The sequence below is a fragment of the Mus caroli genome, unplaced genomic scaffold (assembly GCF_978045245.1).
Source record: "Mus caroli unplaced genomic scaffold, Mus_caroli_1 scaffold_7, whole genome shotgun sequence".
Classification (NCBI taxonomy): domain Eukaryota; kingdom Metazoa; phylum Chordata; class Mammalia; order Rodentia; family Muridae; genus Mus; species Mus caroli.
Genome location: NW_028227262.1, coordinates 88,771,650 through 88,793,936, shown reverse-complemented (window position 1 = coordinate 88,793,936; position 22,287 = coordinate 88,771,650). Strand labels below are relative to the sequence as shown.

At 40.7% G+C, this 22,287-nt stretch overlaps 1 pseudogene; it reads left to right on the top strand.

Moving 5' to 3' along the window:
* The first annotated feature begins 1,162 nt into the window (after positions 1 to 1,162).
* On the top strand, positions 1,163 to 2,128 carry LOC110289183 (deoxycytidine kinase pseudogene; annotated as a pseudogene).
* The last annotated feature ends 20,159 nt before the right edge of the window (positions 2,129 to 22,287 follow it).

The window sequence follows — 22,287 nt, the reverse complement described above, 5'->3', positions numbered from 1 at the left end:
GCTCCATAATAGCATGAAGTTATCAGGACACTTACCCTTCAGGGTTCTGCCTGTCTGGAACATGCTTGTGTTAGATGTGCTACTGGGTAGAACACAGCCCATGAGTTAGTTCTAAAGCAGTTTGTTAGTCCTCTCAAATGGGCCTATACAAGAACACAGATCATACAGTAACTCCTTGTTGGCAGACTCTCATATGTACAAACTTGACTAGGTTTTATTTTAAATAAAGGTATAGCTGTTTAATAAAAAGCAAGTAAAAAAATAGTAAATAATATATAAGTATTGTAAGCATATATAATATATATAATGTAAGTATTATATAAGCATGTAAAAACAAATATTGAAATATTGTTATACTAAACTTCATGGTAGAATTGTTTTTACAAACTGGAAATATATATGTGTATATTTATATGTAATATATATGATATATAAAATATAGTATGTAATACACACACACACACACACACACACACACACACACACACACACACGACTTTTGCAGCATTAAAAACAGTTGATCCTCGCCGGGCGTGGTGGCGCATGCCTTTAATCCCAGCACTCGGGAGGCAGAGGCCGGCGGATTTCTGAGTTCGAGGCCAGCCTGGTCTACAGAGTGAGTTCCAGGACAGCCAAGGCTACACAGAGAAAATCCTGTCTCGAAAAACCAAAAAAAAAAAAAAAAGAAAAGAAAAACAGTTGATCCTCAAAGGACAAAAAAAAAATGACTTGAAATGTCATTTCTATATCATCAAACCTAGCACTGGATAGATTTGAGTGGTGACTATGCATGTTACTATGACATTATCTGAGAGGCTACTTGTCATTCAGGTGTAAGGAGACCCTGTGTAAAATATATGTCATAGAATAACAATACTAACACCCAGACAATTAAAAATATGCACTAATAATCATACATCTATAGGAGGATGGTTTTTGGCACTGTGTATATAGAAGCAGATTTCAATGTCCAGATATCTGGTTGCAATGTGGATGATGGCACTGTCAACTATCTCTGGTCTCTCTGCTATACAAAAAGTGTTTTCAATCACTTCTGATTGGTTAAAAACTATTTGATGAGACAATTATCTAGGCAGAAGAGAATAGTGCAAGAGATTTCTCAGAAAAATTGACATACCACTCGACCAGTCTCAAGCTAGGCATGACCACCCCACCTAAGAGACTCTGCCCTTCTCCCTCCACCAGCTCTGAGGGGACCTGCATCAGGAAGGTCTCAATAGAAGGGAACATCCCTGCCAGGAAGTCACCATTTGTGAATATCCTAAAAAGTTTGTGAGGATTGGGAAGTGGTTCCTGAGCCTGTCGCCAAGTGGTGCAATGTGCAGAATACTCAAGACGAATTTGAGGAATTAAAAAGGTCTCAGAAAAGCCATGGGGATGTTCATCAGATGAGGAATGAGAAACCTGAACGGTGTTTCTTTTAACTTCCACTCACATGCCTGTTTCAGCCGGATCCAATCTCAGTGTTCCTCTGTCAATGGCAAGCTCAAAGATGCAGAGAAACCTGTATTAATTTTTGAACCATCTCTGTATAGTGACAGGTGTGTTTTTGTATCTAATTTGTATGAATCCAACTGCATGAATAAAACAGAGTGGAGAATATATCAAGACTGGCATAAGTGAGCCAGGCAGTAGTGACACACAACTTTAATCCCAACACTTGGGAGGCAGAGGCAGCTAGATTTCTGAATTCAAGGCAAGCCTGGTCTACAGAGCTACAGGGTGAGTTCCAGGACAGCCAGGAAACAAAAAAAAATCCAAAAAAAAAAAAAAAAGACTGGTATGAGGGGATGAATAGTCAGGTCGGCCAAAGCCTTGAATTGAATAGAATAATTTGTTTTAGAGCTATTCCATAGAAATGCTGGGGTAGAATATATATATATATATGTTTCAAAAAAAGCCTAATTTTATATATATATATATATATATATACACACACACACACACATATATATATATGGTTTATGTAATATTCATATATGTGGTTATTTAATATTTATATATGGTTTATTTAATATTTATAATCATATGTAAAACTTTGTGTTCCTCCTTTATTCTCTTACATCGTTCACTTCTGTTCTTCCTTCCAGTTTTAAATAAGGTGTGATTCTCTCACAGCAGGAAGTCTGGAGGTAGATTTTCATAGAATCAGTGCAGGGAGTGAATAAATTTTTGTATCATGCCCATCCTTCTCTGCCTTTGAACTTGTTATCCTGAGCAGGTTAACATGCTTTCATTGTGTCTTTGCTTCAGTGGTGACCAGTTTCATAACTAGACACTTTAATGTTCCATGTACAGGATGTGTGTCTTATGTGATCTAGCATACCTATTGCAAGCTGAAAATTGGAGTCTCTGGGATAGTTTTACTGAGGTGTTTGTTTTCTTTTCTTCCTGTTCCCTCTGGTAGTCCTGGAGATTGAAGCCAGGGTCTATCATGCAGGGGAAGCTCTACAGAACTGTTCCTGCCTTTGATATTTTGTTTTTTATCAAGTGTCTCTCCTGCTCTACTTGTTGTTGAGGATAAGATTAGGTTAGCATCATCACAGTAATGTTTACTACTGTGTCTGTGGTGCTATGTTTGTAGAGAAGGAGGCTAAACTTTCTAATTTGGTAATGGTATAATTAATTTATAAATCTTTGAATTTTTAATGTTTTTTCATCTGGGACAAGTGTGTTTTATTTATGTGAAATTTTGGTCCAGAAAAAAAATTTTATTTCAGAGGTAGCTAAGTAGTTTATTATATGAGTATAAAGCTTCATTAAAATAGCTGGAGCTGAGACTGCCCTACCCGGGGATCCATCCCATAAACAACCACCAAACCCAGAGACTATGGCATATGTCCACAAGATTTTGCAGACAGGACCCTGATATTGCTGTCTCTTGTGAGGCTATGCCAGTGCCTGGCAAATACAGAAGTGGATGCTCTCACAGTCATCTACTGGATGAAACACAGGGCCCCTAATGAAGGAGCTAGAGAAAGTACCCAAGGAGCTAAAGGGGTCTGCAACTTTATGGGAGGAACAACAATATGAACTCACCAATACCCCTAGAGCTCCTGTCTCTAGCTGAATACGTACCACAGGATGGCCTACTCTGCCATCAGTGGGAGGAGAGACCCTTGGCCTTTTGAAGATTGTATGCTCCAGTATAGGGGAATGCCAGGGCCAAGAAGTGGGAGTGGGTGTGTTGGGGAACAGGGGAGAATATAGGTGATTTTCAGAGAGCAAACTAGGAAAGGGGATAGCATTTGAAATGTAAATGAAGAAAATATCTAACAAAAAAATGAGAGCTGCTGCTTTTCTCAGACTACTTCAATTAAAATTCTTGTTTAAATTATGTTTGTTTTTTTAAAGACAGGGTCTCTACATACCCCTAGCTGTCCATGTACTCATTGTGTAGGCCAGGCTGTCCTGGCCTTGAACTCACAGAGATCTACCGCCTCTCTCCCCACTCCCACTGCTCAGATAAGGTATGTAACACCCCACCTGACTGTGATATTTTAAAATCACTTGATGTGCAAATCCAGGTTTTCCTATTTTTCTTTTGTCCTAACTAAATTTCTTTTAGTTTTCATGTAAAATGATGATAGATCATGCCTAGGTTTTCCATTTTCCCCATTGGCCCTGTGTTGATGAGAGGCATGTTTTTGACTTTATCACTGGTGAGAACCTAAGAAGCTTAGGTGAGCATTTTAGCCTCACAATGTATACAGCCCCACTGCTCACCACCTGGCAGACATTTTTCCTGTTCTGCCTGAAGCTAGTCGGCTGCCTGCCGATTTGAGATTTATGTCACATTTCTCTGAAGAGTGCTGTGGTCACACTAAGCTTAATAGTTTCCCTGCTTTGTAGAATTTTTCTTAATGTTTTTTATAGTCACAGAGAAATTACTGACAAAAAGATTTGTCGTTATATATAGCACATCATGGAAATGTTATAATTTCGTTGAAATAGGGAATAAAATTAACAAATACCAGGAGGCTTAAAGTACTGATTAATAATTCATGTATCTCTAAACTGATTTCATGTTTAGTTATAAAGTATGCTTATATATAATTAACCAAGTTTTTTTTTATTATTCTTTTGTATGCTGTAGTTTTTTAAAATTAAAATGTGCATTGTTTTACTAAGTAATTAACCTTTCTAATTCATATTAGGAAAACTGTATAACTTCTTGAAACAAAGAATTGCATTTGTTTTGAAAATATTATTACCTTTTAGTTTTGGTTTCTTATTAAAAAATGATAATGTAGCAGGTAAAGTAGCACTGGTCTTTGAAAAGAGGACTGAAATTCAAGTCTGTAATAATCATAACTTGTTTTGTGATATTTTTGTTTTTCTTGCTATAAATAAATTTGCCAACTTAAAAAAAGAAAGAAAAAAGAAAACACATTAGTTTTCTATTAATATACCTGAAAAACAAATCAATGTTCCCCATCCCAGAGTTTTTCAACCCATACCCCTTTGCTCCCAAGAGGTTGTGCCCAAATCCACCCACTCACTCACACCTCACTTGTGCCTGAATCCCCCTTTCTTGGAGCTTCAAATTTCTCCAGGATTAAGTGAATCCTCTCCCATTGAGGCCAGACAAGGCAGTCCACTGCTACATATGCGCTGGCGACTAAGGACCAGTCCAAGTATGCTCTTTGGTTGGTGGCTTAGTCTTTGGGAGCTCTAAATGGCTGGTTTAGTTAATGTTGTTGTTGTTCTTCCTATAGGATTCATTTTTTATCCATGCATTTCCTTTACACTGGAACAATTCTGGGTGGGTCTAATATTTTTAAAATGGGTTGGGGAACCTATACCTCCACAAGAGGCCTTGTGTATATACTGGAGGTGGTCTCTTCACATTCCATCACTCTACTGTTGGGCTTTTTGCCAAAGGTCAAATTTAATCTTGGGAGCCTCTCACATCCCAGGTCTCTGGAACTAACTAGAGCATCCTCCTACCACCATCCTCCAGCAGTTGCATATTTTCATTCATTCTCTTTGCCCTCTGGATTCTCTCCTGCTCAGCCCCATACCTGATTCTGTCCCCCTTTTCCACTACCCCTTTTCACCCAGGTCTCTTCTTTCCTCTGCTTTCCATGATATTTTGTTCCCCTTCTAAATGTGATTGAAATATCTATACATGGGTTTTCCTTACTGTTAAGCTTCATAGGGTCTGTGAGTTGTATCATGGACATCCTGTAGTAGAGTGTCTCCAAGATGGAAGCTTCTCATATCTGTTACCTGGGTTTATTTGAAATCACAGTTTAATTGTTTCATAAAAAGCAATATGAATGTAACAGCAAATATCGACATATTGTTATATTAAACTTCATAGTATAATTGTTTCACAAGGTGTGCTATGATATATATATATATGTATATATATACATATATATAAATATATGTATATATATACATATATATATATATATATATATGACTTTGACACCAATTAATTGAGAAAGAACAAAGAGCAATTGGGACATATGGAAGAATTTAGAGGGAGAAAGAAACATTGATATAACTATAGTATAATACAGACATCTCCAATACACTGGGGTGTTCCACTCCAACTAGGCTTCGCCAGTAGCCTCTCATAGTCTCTCTTCAGGGTGCGAAGCCTCAAATCTTTTGCTTGACCCCTTCAGTCCTGGGCCATCAACTACAGCTGAGGCTTCACCTTCTCCAATGGCCTTCCCTGACCTCTCACAGTGCTAAGCCTCAACTTCTCTCCATGATCCCTTCATTCCTTCACAGGCAGTACCACCTGAGTGACTCTTACACATTACCAAGTACAGCCGCAGCATGAGGTACAAGCTTGGGTATCTCTGGAACACAGCTTCTTTGTGCTCCCAGAAAACAATTTCCAGAAGATTTCACCTCAGTGATGCTGGTCTCTTCTTAATCACTGCTAATTCCTTAGATCCAGCTAACCAGCATCAATTTTCCCAGTAGTTCCTTCCATTCTTAACTCTAGAGCCAGAGCCACATGGCTGAAGCTGCCGAGTTCTGCTGCTTACAGGAACTAGAACATGATCCCCTTGTACTATTACATTATTACTAGCTTTATGTTTTCTAAATCCTTCACTGCCTAAGCTTGGCTATCCTGGGTCTTGCTCTGTAGATTGACCTTGAATGCAGAGATCAGCATGCCTGTCTCATGGGATTAAAGGTGTGTACCACCATGTCTGGTTCTAAATTCAGCTGGGTAGGGTCTTGCCTCAAGGTCCCACCCCCTTAATCTGTTATTTCCTAGAACACAAGATTTTGCTCCATTACACTTCCTGGTACTCCTTTAATACTCGAACCATGTATTTTATATTTTTCCTTCTAAGCTTGCTATGCTTGTTCAAACTTCTCTTCATAAGACTTAACCAGAGAACAAAGTCTCTGCTGGGCTTTTTTGAAACTTCCTTTGTCAATGCAATTAATGCAATTAATCCAAGTCTCTTCACCTTAGCCTTAGGCAGACTTTTCAGACAAGGGCAAAAAGTAGCCACATTCTTCACCAAAATACCACAAAAACAGTCTTTGTGCCACATTCTGAAATTCTTCTCCTTTGAAATCTCTTGGGCCAGGTCAACACAGTTCAAATTATTCCCAGCAACAAAGTCTTCCATATTCCTACTAGGATGACCCATTAAGTCCCATTTAAAGCTGAGTTCCAAATCCAAAGTCCAAAAATCCACATTCTTTCAAATAAAAGCATGGTCAGACCTATCACAGCAATTCTCAACTCCCAGTACCAACTTCTGTCTTAGTCAGGGTTTTACTTCTGTGAACAGACACCATGACCAAGGCAAGTCTTATAAAAGCAACATTTAATTGGGACTGGCTTACAGATTCAGAGGTTTAGTCAATTATCATCAAGGTGGGAGCATGGCAGTATCCAGGCAGGCATGGTGCAGGCAGAGTTGAGAGTTCTATGTCCTCATCCAAGGGCTGATAGTGGAAAACTGACTTCCAGGCAACTAGGGTGAGGATCTTATGCCCACACCCACAGTGACACACCCATCCTAACCAGGTCAAAACTATTCCAACAAGGCCATAACTCCAGATGGTGCCACTCCCTGGTCCAAGGATATACAAACCATCACAGGGGCCCTGTGTTCCAACTTATAGATGACTGTGAGCATCCACTTCTGTATTTTCCAGGCACTGGTATAGCCTCATACAAGAGAGCTATAGCAGGGTCCCTTCAGCAAAATCTTTCAGGCATATGCAATAGTGTCTGGGTTTGGTGGCTGATTATTGGATGGATCCCTGGATGGGGATGATCCATCCTTTCTTCTTACCTCCAAACTTTGTCTCTGTAACTCCTGATTCATCATTTTTAATAGCTGAGTAGTACTCCATTGTGTAAATAGTCCAAATTATTTGTATCTATTCCTCTGTGGAGGAACATCTGGGTTCATTTCAGCTTCTAGCTATTATAAATAAGGTGGCTATGAACATAGTGGATCATATGTCCTTATTAAACATTGGAGCATCTTCTGGGTATATGCCCAGGAATGGTATAGCTAGGTCCTCCAGTAGTACTATGTCCAATTTTCTGAGAAACCTCCAAACTGATTTCCAGACTGGTTGGACCAGCTTGCAGTCTCACCAGCAATGGAGGAGTGGTACTCTTTCCACATAACCTTGCCAGCATCTCCTGTCACTTAAGATTTTTATCTTAGCCTTTCTGACTGGTGTGAGGTTGAACCTCAGGGCTGTTTTGATTTGCATTTCGCTGATTACTAGTAACGTTGAATATTTCTTTAGGAATTCCTCAGCCATTCTCTATTTCTCAGTTGAGAAATCTTTGTTTAGCCCTGTCCCTCATTTTTAATAGGGTTATTTGGTTCTCTGGAGTCTAACTTCTTGAGTTCTTTGTATATATTGGATATTAGCCCTCTATTAGGTGTAGGGTTTGTAAAGATCTTTTCCCAATCTCTTGGTTGCCTTTTTGTCGTATTGATAGTGTCCTTTGCAATATAGAAGCTTTGAAATTTTAGGAGGTCCCATTTGTCAGTCCTTGATCTTAGAGTATAAGCTTGGTGTTGTGTTCAGGAAAATTCCTCTTGTGCCCATGTGTTCAAGGTTCTTCCCTAATGTCTTTTCTATTAGTTTAAATCTATCTGGTTTTATGTGGAGTTCCTTGATTCACTTCAACTTGAGTATTGTACAAGGAAATAAGAAAAAGTCAATTTGCATTCTTCTACTTTCTAACTGACAGTTGAACCAGCATCATTTGTTGAAAATGCTTTCTCTTTTCCAGTGGATGGTTTTCGCTCCTTTTTCAAAGATCAAGTGACCATAGGTGTGTGAGTTTATTTCTGGGTCCTCAATTCTACTCCATTGATCTATCTACCTGCTGTCACTGTACCAATACCACACAGTTTTCATCACCACTGCTCTGTAATATAGCTTGAGGACCAGAATGGTGATTCTGCCAGAAAATGGGGAACGAAATACCCATGGGAGGAGACATAAAAACAAAGTGTGGTGCAGAGACTAACAGAAAGGCCATCGAGAGACTGCCCCACAGGGGAATCCATTCCATACACATATACCACCTTTAAGACAGTCCACATTGTGAGGCATCTTTGGGCTGGCTCTGGGCACCAAGAATGGATTGGCGGTGGGGGGAGGGGCGAGAGTGGGGGGGGAGGAGGGGTGGGCTTTCCCCTCAGATACTATAAATGCTCAAATTTGCAATGGTTTATGCATATACAACTCATAAGAAAAAATGCTGTTCTTTTTAGAACACCATTTTTGGACATTTAAGAATTCGTCCTAGATTGCCTGGACAAGACCTTAAGTCAATGCCATGCTAGATTTATATCTCAAGCAGATTACAGGCCATACACAAAATAATTGTCCATATACTCTCATTTCTTATATAATCAAAAAAGTAATGGTCTGATGATATTTTGGCATTTTTAGAGAATGTGCATGTCAAATTGTAAATAATAATAATAATAATTTATTCTTAGTGCTTTCAGATTCTACCTGTTTCCACATAATGGTGTTAATTCTTGAGAACTTATACTTAATCAATTGCTGCAAATGGACACTCATTTCTAATTAATAAATAAATTATACACATGTTACTATTAATACCTTTTCAAGCGATTTCTTTTTTATATTATCCATATAGGAGAGGCCTCTAGAAATGTCATTGTTTACAAGCCTTTAATGCTATGGAATTGCCTAAACTCATTAGGACAGATAATGGGCCATTCTATACTGGTAGCAATTTTACGTCATTTTGTAAGGAATTTGGTATCAAACATAAAACTGTAATTCCTTATAATCCCATTGGACAAGGAATTGTTGAACATGCTCAACACACTCTGAAAAATTGGCTTTTAAAAACAAATCAGGGGCAGTTATACCCCACAAGGTCAATAAACGCACATCTTGCTTTTGTCATGTTCGTTTTAAATTTTTTGCAAACTGATGTTAAGGGTCAGTCTGCAGCTGATCACCACTGGCATCCAGGTACTTCCAGTTCATATGACATGGTTAAATGGTGGGACCCATTACTAATATAGGGAATGGTCCAGACCCCGTTTTAATCTGGGGAAGAGGTTCTGTCTGTGTTTTTTCACAAAAAGAAGACAGAGTAAGATGGCTGCCTAACAGATTTATTCGTCAAGTGGTCACAGATCCTGAATCTTCTAGTAAGTATGATTCTAAACTCGTTGATAGCTAAAAATCCTTTTTAGCTGAAAAAGTTAATTTGGAGCACAGCCTCCAATCTCAGAGAATTTTTGGCCTTTCTGCTAATTCTTAAAGTCACCTTCCCGCACATAGGGAGGTCAGAGTCTGACCTTGATCGATCATTGCTATTTTGTAACTGAATAAAGTACCTGGACATCCCAAAAGAACCTTTTATTCTGTTGCTTTTTAACTATCTCGACTTTGTTTTTCATGCAGGTCAGTCTCTCCTTAAAGCCTGATTTCAGCAAGCTTGCAGCCTCGCCTCCAGCAAGTGCAGGTGGCAGAAATTCATCAATATGAAGAAGAATATTGAGTATATATTGTGGCTTTGGTCTGATTTGGGAACAAGGTGTGCTATGAAGACCAGTCAGCCAATGACGGGGCAACCAGATTTGGAAACTATTTCAATCTAAGACAGAGGTATATGCCAAGAGGCCGTGGATTGTTAATAATACCCCACAGAGCCATGTTTGTGTAAAATAAACACAAACAAGCTCCATATATACTCCTATGGATAAGAATAGTTAAGGAAAATCTGAGTTCCCAAGCCAGGTGCAGCTGCCAGTCACCATAACTTCCAGGTAGGACTATGGAGCATAAATAAATTTTATGTCTCCTTCCAGCTATTTTTATTATATTATCAGGGAGGAATTGTAGCCTCCCCCAGCCTGAATCGAGCTTTTTCAGACCTTGTCACCACTATGGTGGGGCCACCTGTGGTGCAGCTTTCTGACTTGGTTGGCTTCTTTTGATGTGTCAACTGCCCTGCTCTTCTCTGAGATCCTGCTACCTGTTGGGACACCTTCAAGACAATCTGCATTGTGCAGTGTCTTCGGGCTGGCTCCAAGCACCAAGAATGGATAGGTGGGGTATGCGCTTTCCCCCTTTAGAAGCACAGTCTCTTAGTGAACTTGAGGGCTTTGATCAGAGCATTTTGTCTTGGCCTCATTCTCCTCTCAAAGTCTAAGTCTCTCAGCCACAGCCTGCCTTCCAAGAGTACCCAGTTCATGTAGGCCACAGGCGGCTTACAACTACAAACAAGTGCTTGCTGATAGGAGCCTAATATAGCTGTCTCCTGACAGGCTCTGCTAGTTCCTGAAAAATACAGAGGTGGATGTTCTCAGCCAACTATTTGAATGAGCACATGCTCTCCTATGGATGAGGTAGAGGAAGGACCAAAGGAGCTGAAGGGTTTTGCAGTACTTAAGGTTGGAAAGCAATATTAACCAACCAGTATCCCCAAAGCTTCCAGGGACTAAACCACCAACCAAAGAGTACCCATAGAGAGACCCATGGTTTCAGCTATAAATGTGGCTTAGGATTGCCCTAATTGGTCATCAATGTGAGGATAGGCCGATGGTCTTGTGAAGGTTCAATGCCCGAATGTTGTGGAGTACAGGACAGGAAAGGGAGAGTGGTTGGTTTGGTGAGTAGGAGCAGGGGGAATGGGATAATTGGTTTCAGGAGAGAAAACAGGAAAAGGGGAAATATTTGAAATGTAAATTTTAAAAAAATGACCTGTTAGGATGGAAATGCAGTACATAATATCATGGTGCAGAAATGTGGACCATATCCTATATGGGGCAAATATGCACATTAACAGTCGGTGCACTCTAACATGAGGCTCCACTCTCAAAACAGGGAAAATAGTTTCCCCAGTCTTTACATCTTCTGGTACCACCTTCCCAGCCAGTAAACAGCTCACAGTGTGTCAGAACAGCTGTTCCACTGTGTGCTGATAGACTGGGCTGGGGCAAGTCACAGTGAGAAGTTTTATCTGAACCACAAAGGGATAGAGAGAGATTCACAAATAATCCAAGTTCATATAAACTTCTGATGAAATAAGAGTTTGAAATTATGTTTAAGTGTGAAAGAAAATAGGAAGAATGGGTATAAAACCTCAAAGAGAGATATAAATAATTTGAAACTAGTTAAATAAAATCCTTAAGAGAAAATGAAATAAATTTAAAAGAATATGTCAGGCATGAATGCTAAACAGTTTAGAAAAATGAAATTCAAAAAAAGACATTAAGGTTAGAAAGCAATGACACATAAGTGTATGCATATAAAAAGTATGAAGCAAAAAATAGATAAGTGTGTTTTGAAAGGTACATAGAGTCAATAGAAACTGAACATACACACTCATAGAAATATGTGCATTAAATATAATCATGTAAAGTCTCAAAAGGAAGGAGAGAGAAAGAAAAAATAGTCTCCATGGAAAGGAGACAAGTAGAGAGACTACAAAAGATAATATTTTCCACATTAAAAAATGGAAAACACTGTGAAGGAATGCATTTGGCCTCATCTAGTTTTGTTTTTACTGTCTACATAATAATAATTATATGTTCAGTTGTGATTATAATTTAATATTTTATCTTTAAGAGAAATAAAAATAAAGCAGACTTAGAGAAAGAAAAGAATAAAATATTAAATGCTAGATTAAAAACCATAGAAGAAGAATTAGAGGACTCTTTACTTCAAAATAAAAATCTTCAAAGAATGGAAAAATGGCCCTACATTGACATTCAAAAATCTAATTTTATTTGAAAATGATCTGAAAAGGCTTGAAAAACTAGGATGACAACCCATTGAGATGCAGTAAACTGAAGTAAAAATACAGATTCTTCTTCAGACTTCTGGTTTCCATCTACACCTGGAGCTGGTCCTATGCCACAATGCTCTTAACCCAAATACCACCAGGGTCACCCAAGAGAGCTGACAATCCTGTGAGCACAGATAAGATCACCACTTCTGCTCAGAGGGACCTGCCTGGAGCCTTCAGGTCACAGGAACCACGGAACAGTCTGTAACAGGATTCTCCAGGTTTCCATTTGCACCTAGAACTTATCCTGTGCCACAGAGCACCATACCAAAATGCCACCAGGAGAAAACTGGTCTCCCAGGAATTCTGACATACAGACATTCAGGAGGGACAAGCCACAGTCAAGAGACAGAAAGATCAGCAAACAGATAACCAAATGGCAAGAGGCAAAAGCAAGAACATAAGCAACAGAAACCAAGGCTAAATGGCATAATCAGAGCTTAGTTCTCCCACCAAAGTGAGCCCTGGATAACCCAAAACACCAGAAAATCAAGATGCTGATTTAAAATCACATCTCCTGATAATGATATAGGACTTTCAAATGGACATAAACAAATCTCTTAAAGAAATACAGGAGAAATTAAGACCTTAATGAGGAAACACAAAAATCCCTTAACGAATTGCAGGAAAACACAAGCAAACAAGTGAAGGAATTGAACAAAATCATGCAGGATCTAAAAATGGAAACAGAAACAATAAGCAACTCACAAAGGGAGATAACTATGGAAATAGAAATCCTAGGAATTTTTTCAGATGTCTTAATGCAAGCATCACCAACAGACTACAAGAGATAGAAAAAAGAATATCAGGTGCAGAAGATACCATAGAAAACATTAACACAACAAACAAAGTAAATATGAAATGCAAAAAGCCCCAAATCCAAAACATCAAGGAAATCCAGGACACAATGAGAAGATCAAACCTAGAATAATAATAGAAGAGAGTGAAGATTCCCAACATAAAGGTCCAGTAAATATCTTTAACAAACTTCCCTAACCTAAGAAAAGCCTGTAAACACACAAGAGGCTTACACAACTACAAATAGATGGGCTAAGAAAAGAAATTTCTCCTATCACATAATAGTCAAAGCATCAAATGCACAAGACAAAGAAAGAATATTAAAAACAGTAAGGGATAAAGTTCAAATAATATATATAGGCAGAAGTTTCAGAATTAAACCATATTTCTTACCAGAGATTAGGAAAGCTAGAAGATTCTGGGCAGATGTCATACAATCCTTAAGAGAACATAAATGCCAGACCAGACTACTATACTCAGCAAAATTCTCAATTACCATAGATGAAGAAATCAAGATATTCCATGACAAAAGCAAATTTATACAACATCTTTCCACAAATCCAGCTCTAGAAGGATAATAGATGAAAAACACCAACACAAGGAGGAAAACTACACCATACAAAAAGCAAGAAAGTACTTTTCTTTCAACAAATCTAAAAGAAGATAGCCACACAAACATAAAAATAACATCAAAAATAACAGGAAGCAATGATCACTATTCCTTATTATCTCTTAACATCAGTGGACTCAATTCCTCAGTAAAAAGACATAGAGTAACAGACTGGATATATAAACAGGACCCTTTTGCTGCATACAGGAAGTACAACTGAAAGAGGAAAATTACTGGACACCTGAACTCTTCACCCCAGAGTCCGACCCCCTCCCAATTGAAAACTGTTCCAGAAACATTTTTTAGATAAGGGTCTCCTGGAACAAACCTAGTCCTACCCCTCCTAACTGAAGACTGTTCCAAGAACATTTTTGAGATAAGGGCCTCCTGGTACTACCCCAGAATGTTCCAATAGATCGGGTACATTGCCAAAATATAAGACACGACCCCTTGGTGACGTAAAACTTGTACTTTTCCCCTGGCTTTTTCCTATAAAAGCCTGTGAAAAATTTGGGCCGGGCGTCGATTCTCCTCTACACCATGCTGGGTATATGAGTTTCGACCCCAGAGCTCTGGTTTATGTGCTTTTTATGTGCTTTCTTGTTGTCGCTTTATTAAATCTTACTCTCTACATCTTAAGTTCGGTCTCAGTGTCTTCTTGGGTGTGCGGCTGTCCCGAGGCTTGATTGAGTGTCTGCCCTCCAGGGGTCTTTCATTTGGTGCATTGGCCGGGAAACAGCGCGACTACCCAGAGGTCCTGGACCCACTCAGAGGTAAGATTTTCTGTTCTGTCTTGGTCTGGTGTCTGTGTTCTGTTTCTGGAGGCCAGGAAGGTCTCGATCTGTGGGCCTTGGAGAGGCCATCTGAATCTGTATCTGTGGGCCTTGGAGAGGCCATCTGAATCTGTATCTGGTGCGATCGCAGTTTCGGTTTTGCGCGAAGCAGCACCTGAGACCGCGCTCCGGGAGAGAGCGCGGGGTGGATAGGGATAGACGTGTCCGGTGTCCACCGTCTGCTCGCCCTGGGGGACGCCCCAGGAAGACAAGGGGAGGACCGGGGACGCCTGGTGGACCCCTCTGAAGGCCAAGAGACCATCACTTTGGTGAAAGGTCTAAATCGGCCGGCCTTGGAGAGGCCATCTGATTCTGTAAGTTGCCTGTGGGCAACGCAAAGTCGCCGCTGTTTTTGGTTTCTTTTTTGTCTCAGTCTCGTGTCCGCTCTTGTTGTGTCTGCTATTATTCTACAATCTGCCAGAGCGGGAGTGGATGTAAAATCTCACCCCCGTCAGGACAGTGTTCTCTCTGCCAGGGCGGGAGTAGATGTGGAGTCCCACCCCCGTCAAGAAAGGGAGTCGATGTGAAATCCGACCCCGTCAGAAAGTGGCGTTTGGCTGGTTGTGTAAGTCCAGGCGTGGACGAGTGTGCGTGTTTGTGGTTTTTGTCACGTGACAGACTGTGTGTGTGTGTGTGTGTGTGTGTGTGTGTGTGTGTGTGTGTTAACCCTTTGTCGACTGTAGACTTGGACTGACGTCAGGACAGAATTTGTCAGCAACGGTTTAAAAAAAAAAAAACAGTGCTGGTGAGCCCCGGGCTGCTCAAAAGAGCTCTGAGATGCAGAGCTGGGCTAAAAACTTCCGGCTTTGGCGGCGCAGTTAGGGCTTTGATAGCAGCAGTGGCGCTGAGGTTCTGGGTTCTGCAGGCACGGCCCCGCGAGCGAGTTGTGAGATGCTGGTGGCAAGTGCGGTGGCCTGCCGGTCCCGCCTGGCACCCTGGAGTGGCCGTGAAGCCTGCCACAGCTGGGGAGGGGCCAACTGCGGCCGCCGTCCCTCCTTTGGCTTCCCCCCTGGAGTCTGCCCGCACTCCCTTGTGTCTGCCTGGCTGCGTGCTCCCTCACCAAGGACAGTGCGGGGAGCACGGGGTGTCTCAAGCGGTTGAGTTGCCCCTCATTTGGCTCCTCCCAGAGTCTGCGCACAGGTGCCTGCCCACACTCCCTCCCTTGTGTCCGCCTGGCCCGCCGCCGCCTCCAAGGGCTCAAGCCATGAGGGAAGACAGTGCCGAGAGCACCGGGTGTCTATCAAGTGGTTAAATTGCTGCCTCTGCCACCTTCCCCCCTCCCTGCCAGTGTTTGTTTGCCACTCCCAGGAGTTTACGCCACATTTCCCGCGCCGCAGCGCGCGGCGTTCACTCGTCGTTACTGAGGGAATCCTGGTTAGTTTCTTTTCCTCCGCTGACTAATATGCTTAAATTCAGCGGGTCGCCACGTCTGATCTGAGGTCGCCACAAGGTTCCCTGGTTGCTTCTCATTCCCCTGTCCCCTGTATCCTGTATCTTGTTAACAAAAGAAAAAATTGTGTTCATTTTAAAGATATCAGTGGTCTGGTGCAGCCAGATGTGAGAGCTGCACTTCCTTCTCTGCCCCACGTGTTTTCTCTTCTCAGGCACCGCCCTGAGCTGCTGGCAGTGAGTCTGTTCTAAGCTCCGGTGAGGGAGACATCCAAGGTAAGGAGCACCTGCGAGTCTAACTGCCAGGCTCTGATGAGGGTCTCGTCTCTGTGGGACTAGAAAGTGCCCCAACAATCTGACCGAGGTAATAGAAATTTACAGAAATAGAGATAAAAAAAATTAGGTCTGAAATGAGAGAGATACTCTAAATGAGAAATATTTAAAAGAGGAACCAGTAAAATGGGACTGACAAAGACAGAGACCAGAGTCAGAATCAGAGATGTGCTGTGAGACAGAAAGATAAACCAGGGTAGAGGTAAACTATGAGAAAAGTTAAGTGACAAAATATAAATGTAATAATTAGATAACATTCAAAGTAAGCAAAGACAAAAAAGAGGAACAAAAAGATATATATATATATAGAGAGAGAGACATTATATGAGATCTCTATTACAGTTAGGAAACAGGAGCAAAGAGAGATAAATGACAAAGACTACACTTGCTAATAATGCTAGCACTTAGAAATGATCTGTAAGAAATAGGGAGCCAGAAAATTTTTTAAAAAGATAAGAGAAATAAAATGCTGGCCACAAGAGTCAGGGAAAGTAGAAAACTTAGTACCTGGTAACAAAAGAAAGCTTTTGGCTAAAGATCAAAGTGTTTACTGTTAAAAAAGAAGAGCACTGGGTGAGAGACTGTCCTAACAAAAAGAAGAGGAGTCCCCCTCATGACCAAATCCTTCACCTGTTCGTGGCTAAAAGTAAAGAGATAGCAGAAGGGGTGCTAACAGAGAAGCTGAGTCCTTAAAAGAGAACGGTGGCCTACCTGTGGAAGCAGCTAAAAAGAGACTGTGTTTCATATTCCTCCACTGACCAGTGCAAAGCAAGTTTAAAAGGTTCCTGGACACTGCGGGCCTTTGCAGACTGTGGATTCCAGGTTTCGCTAAATTAAAAAGATAAACAGCCCTTCGTATAAGAAATAAAGAACAACCTTGGATGGCCTTAGATGCTATTGAGACTGCCCTAATGTTGTCCCCAACTTTGGGACTCCTAGAAGTGACTGAAAACAAAGGTATTGCCAAAGAGGTTCTTACTCAGAGATTGGGACCCTAGAAAAGACCGGTGACATACTTGTAAAAATTAGACCTGGTGACTGAAAGATGGCCTGCTTGTCTGCACATAGTGGCCTCTGGTCACGGACGCAGATAAATTGACTCTGAGACAAAACTTGGCACATGATCCAATTGTTCCCCTGACTGATGGACACATTATCAGAGCTTTTTGTTGACTGAACAAGTGACCTTCGCTTCCCCTGCTAACCTGCTGAGTCTTCACCTACTTATCACTGCTCTGACATTCTGGCAGAAGGAACTTCGGCTCAGAAGGCTGAACTCCTGGCACTAACCCAAGCCCTGCGGTTGGCTGAAGGTAAGGCGATCAACATTTACACTGACAGCCGCTATGCTTTCTCGCTACAGCCCATATCCATGGGGCCATCTACCAACAGAGGGGGCTACTTACCTCGGCAGGTAAAGACATTAAAAACAAAGAAGAAATTCTGGCCCTCCTAGAGGCTATACATATGCCAAAAAAAGTGGCTATTATCCATTGTCCGGGCCACCAAAAAGAACAGGATCCTGTGGCCCGAGGGAACCAGATGGCTGATGCAGCAGCAAAGCAGGCAGCTCAGGAGGTAACAATCATGGTAGAAAAAGGCAGGCCCCTACCAGAGCCCTCACCGGCAACCAGTCCTAATTATGAGCGGGCTGGAGTAGCCCACGGGGTTTTGACTCAGACTCTGGGGCCCTGGAAGCGGCCAGTGGCCTACCTATCTAAAAAGCTTGACCCAGTCGCCAGCGGTTGGCCCTCCTGCCTGAAAGCCATTGCTGCAATAGCCCTGCTTGTTAAAGACGCTGACAAGCTTACCCTGGGTCAGCATGTGAATATAATCGCTCCCCATGCTCTGGAGAGTATTGTACGACAGCCCCCTGACCGGTGGATGACTAATGCCCGGATGACCCACTACCAGAGTTTGTTGCTAAATGATCGAGTAACTTTTGCTCCACCTGCCATCCTCAATCCTGCCACCCTCCTCCCCTTGGCGGATGACTCCACTCCTGTACATCAATGTGCTGATGTCCTGGCTGAAGAAACTGGAACGAGGAGGGATCTGACTGATCAGCCTTGGCCAGGTGTGCCTGCCTGGTACACAGATGGTAGCAGCTTTGTGGTGGAGGGAAAAAAGAAAGCAGGAGCGGCAGTGGCAGATAAAAAACAGAACAATATACAGACAAAGAAAGCTGTTGACATCTGCAGAAAAAAGACCTAAGATGCTGTGAACAAAAAAAATCAGATGGCAGATCTAACCGCCAAACAGGCATCCCAAAGAGCAATAATCCTGGCAGTCTAAAGACTAAACTGAAAGAAGAAAACTAGTCCTCCCTTAAAAAGACAGACCTGACATCAACTGAAAAATAGACTTTACTGAGAAAAAATATGTGTATAAATACCTTCTGGTTTTTGTGAACGTTCTCAAAATGGATAAAAGCTTTTCCCTGTAAAAATGAGACTGCTCACATAGTCATCAAAAAAATTATTAAAGAAAATTTTTCCAAGGTTCAGAGTGCCAAAAGCAATAGTGTCAGATAATGGCCCTGCCTTTGTTGCCCAGGTAAGTCAGGGTGTGGCCAAGTATTTAGGGGTCAAATAAAAATTACATTGTGTGTACAGACCTCAGAGCTCAGGACAGATAAAAAATTAGTTTAAAACTCTAAAACAGACCTTGACAAAATTAATCGTGGAGACTGGCACAGACTTGGTGTTCCTTCCCTATGCCCTATTTAAACGTACTAGAAATACTCCCTCTTGATTCAGTTTTACTCTTTTTAAGATCCTTTATGAGACTCCTATGCCCATCATAGTCTTAAATGATGTGTTTAAACCTATGTTGTTATAATAATGATCTGTATGTTAAGTTAAAAGGCTTGCAGGTGGTACAGAAAGAAGTCTGGTCACAACTGGCTACAGTGAACGAGCTGGGTACCCCAAGGACATCTCACCAGTTCCAGCCAGAGATCTGATCTACGTGCACCTACATCATGCCCAGACCCTCAAGCCTCGCTAAAAGGGCCCCTGCCTAGTTCTGTTTACTAATCCTTCTTGTTCTGTTTTTGTTCCCATGTTAAAAAAAGAATAAATGCAACAATATCGGGTCCTCCAAGAGGCCGAAAACTCGCTCTAAGATTAGAGCTACTTACTAGAAGGAGTGGGGAATGAAAGAGGAAAATTACTGGACACCTGAACTCTTCACCCCAGAGTCCGACCCCCTCCCAATTGAAAACTGTTCCAGAAACATTTTTTAGATAAGGGTCTCCTGGAACAAACCTAGTCCTACCCCTCCTAACTGAAGACTGTTCCAAGAACATTTTTGAGATAAGGGCCTCCTGGTACTACCCCAGAATGTTCCAATAGATCGGGTACATTGCCAAAATATAAGACACGACCCCTTGGTGACGTAAAACTTGTACTTTTCCCCTGGCTTTTTCCTATAAAAGCCTGTGAAAAATTTGGGCCGGGCGTCGATTCTCCTCTACACCATGCTGGGTATATGAGTTTCGACCCCAGAGCTCTGGTTTATGTGCTTTTTATGTGCTTTCTTGTTGTCGCTTTATTAAATCTTACTCTCTACATCTTAAGTTCGGTCTCAGTGTCTTCTTGGGTGCGCGGCTGTCCCGAGGCTTGAGTGAGTGTCTGCCCTCCGGGGGTCTTTCACAACTAAGTGTCACTATCTTAGAGAAAAGGGCTGGAAAACAATTTTCTAAGCAAGTGGCCCAAGAAACAAGCTGAAGTACCATTTTAATATTGAATAAAAGCAAGGAAGTGCACTTCATATTTGTCAAAAGAAAAATCTACAAAGATGAACTCTCAGTTCTAAACGTCTATGCTCCAAATGCAAAGGTAGCCACATTCATAAAAACAAAGTAATGAACAAATAAACAAAGAAACTTTACTAAAGCTTAAAGCACATATCACACCCCACACAATAATAATGGGAGATTTCCACATGCCAGTCTCATCAATGGATGGATCGTGGAAACACAAATTAAACAGAGACACAGTGAAACTAACAGAAGTTATGGACCAAATAGGTTTAACAGATATCTATAGAACATTTCATCATAAAACAAAAGACTATGCCTCCATCACAGTACCTTCATGGTACCTTCTCCAAAACTGACCATATAATTGGTCATTAAACAGGCATCATCAGATACAAGAAGATTGAAATAATCCCATGCATCCTATCAGATCACCACAGACTAAGGCTTATCTTCAATAGAAAGAAAAACAACAGAAAGCCCACATACATATGAAAGCAGAATAGTGCCCTACTCAATGATAACTTGGTCAAGGAAGAAATAGAGAAATTAAAGACATTCTAGAATTTAGTGAAAATGAAGGCACAACAAACCCAAACTTATGGGACACAATGAAAGCAGTGCTAAGAGGAAAATTCATAGCTTTGAGTACCTTCAAAAAGAAACTAGAGAGAGCATACACTACCAGCTTGACAACACACCTGAAAGCTCTAAAAAAAAAAAGAAGCAAATTCACCCAAGAGAAGTATAATGCAGGAAACAATCAAACTCAAGGCTGAAATCAACCAAGTGTAAACAAAAAGAACTGTACAAAAAGTAACCCAAACCAGGAGCTGGTTATTTGAGAAAATCAAAAAAATAGATAAACCCTTAGCCAGACTAACTAGAGAGCATAAGGACAGTAAGAAATAGGACAGTAAGAAATGAAAAGGGTGATATAACAACAGAAAGTAGGTTAATTAAAAAAAATCATCAGGTCATACTACAAAAGCCTGTATTCAACAAAACTGGAAAATCTGGATGAAATGAACATTTTCTGTAGACAAATCCCAATTACCAAAGTTAAATCCGGAACAGATAAACCATCTAAACATTCGCATAACTCCTAAAGAACTAGAAGCATTAATTAAAAATATCCCAATCAAAAAACCCCAGGACCAGATTGTCTTAGTACAGAATTCTACCAAACTTTCAAAGAATGCCAATACTCTTCAATCTATCCACAGAATAAAAACAGAAGAAATGCTACCCAATTCATTCTATGAAGCATCAGTTACTCTGAGTATTCTCCCTTGGAGATGGAATGGTTTCTGTCTAAACAGAAACTTTCACAATTTCCTTTTATAGAGGATTTCATGAGAGACGTTTTTCTACTTCTACATGTTTTAATGTTCCAACTAGATTTTTAAAATTGGTTGAGTGTATATGACTTTCAGCCTCACATGTTATCGTTTCTATTTAAGAGGCATTCAACTGTTTTAAATTATTTTGATGACTTAAAAATGTCAAAACTGAGTTGATATTTTAAAATAAATTTTATTGGTTTAATCAAAATAAAAATTTAAAAACCTACACTAAAAAAACACAGGTCCTGTATAATAAACTTGCATTAGACATGTTTCATACAATAGATTATATGTTTCATTTTGTACCAATTGAAAATTTAAAGCCGGGCGTGGTGGCACACGCCTTTAATCCCAGCACTTGGGAGGCAGAGGCAGGCGGATTTCTGAGTTCGAGGCCAGCCTGGTCTACAAAGTGAGTTCCAGGACAGCCAGGGCTATACAGAGAAACCCTGTCTCGAAAAAAACAAAAAAAAAAAAAAAGAAAGAAAGAAATTTTAAAATATTAATACATGTTGATACATCATGCTATTTTTATATATTTCGAACTCATGAGATTTTGTATTGAGTTTGGAAAAGGTTGATTCTAAGATTGCACATTGGTTAGAGATGATAGATATTTTGGAAATGCTTTTTCAGTTTAAAGCTGATATGCATCCAATAATATCCAACATTTTGTTAGACATTATGGTATCAGTAATGTTCCTAGCATATTTTACAATCATAAGGCACACACATTTGTAGAGTGTACAATTTGGCGAACCAACATGGGACCTGGGAATGGCAGAGGACATTTGGAAGAAACACGGCTGGTTTGGAGCTCCATGGAAGAAGAAAAGAATTAAAGAAAATTCGTACTGGAGAAGCAACAGGCAAAAGTTGTGGTACCAGCT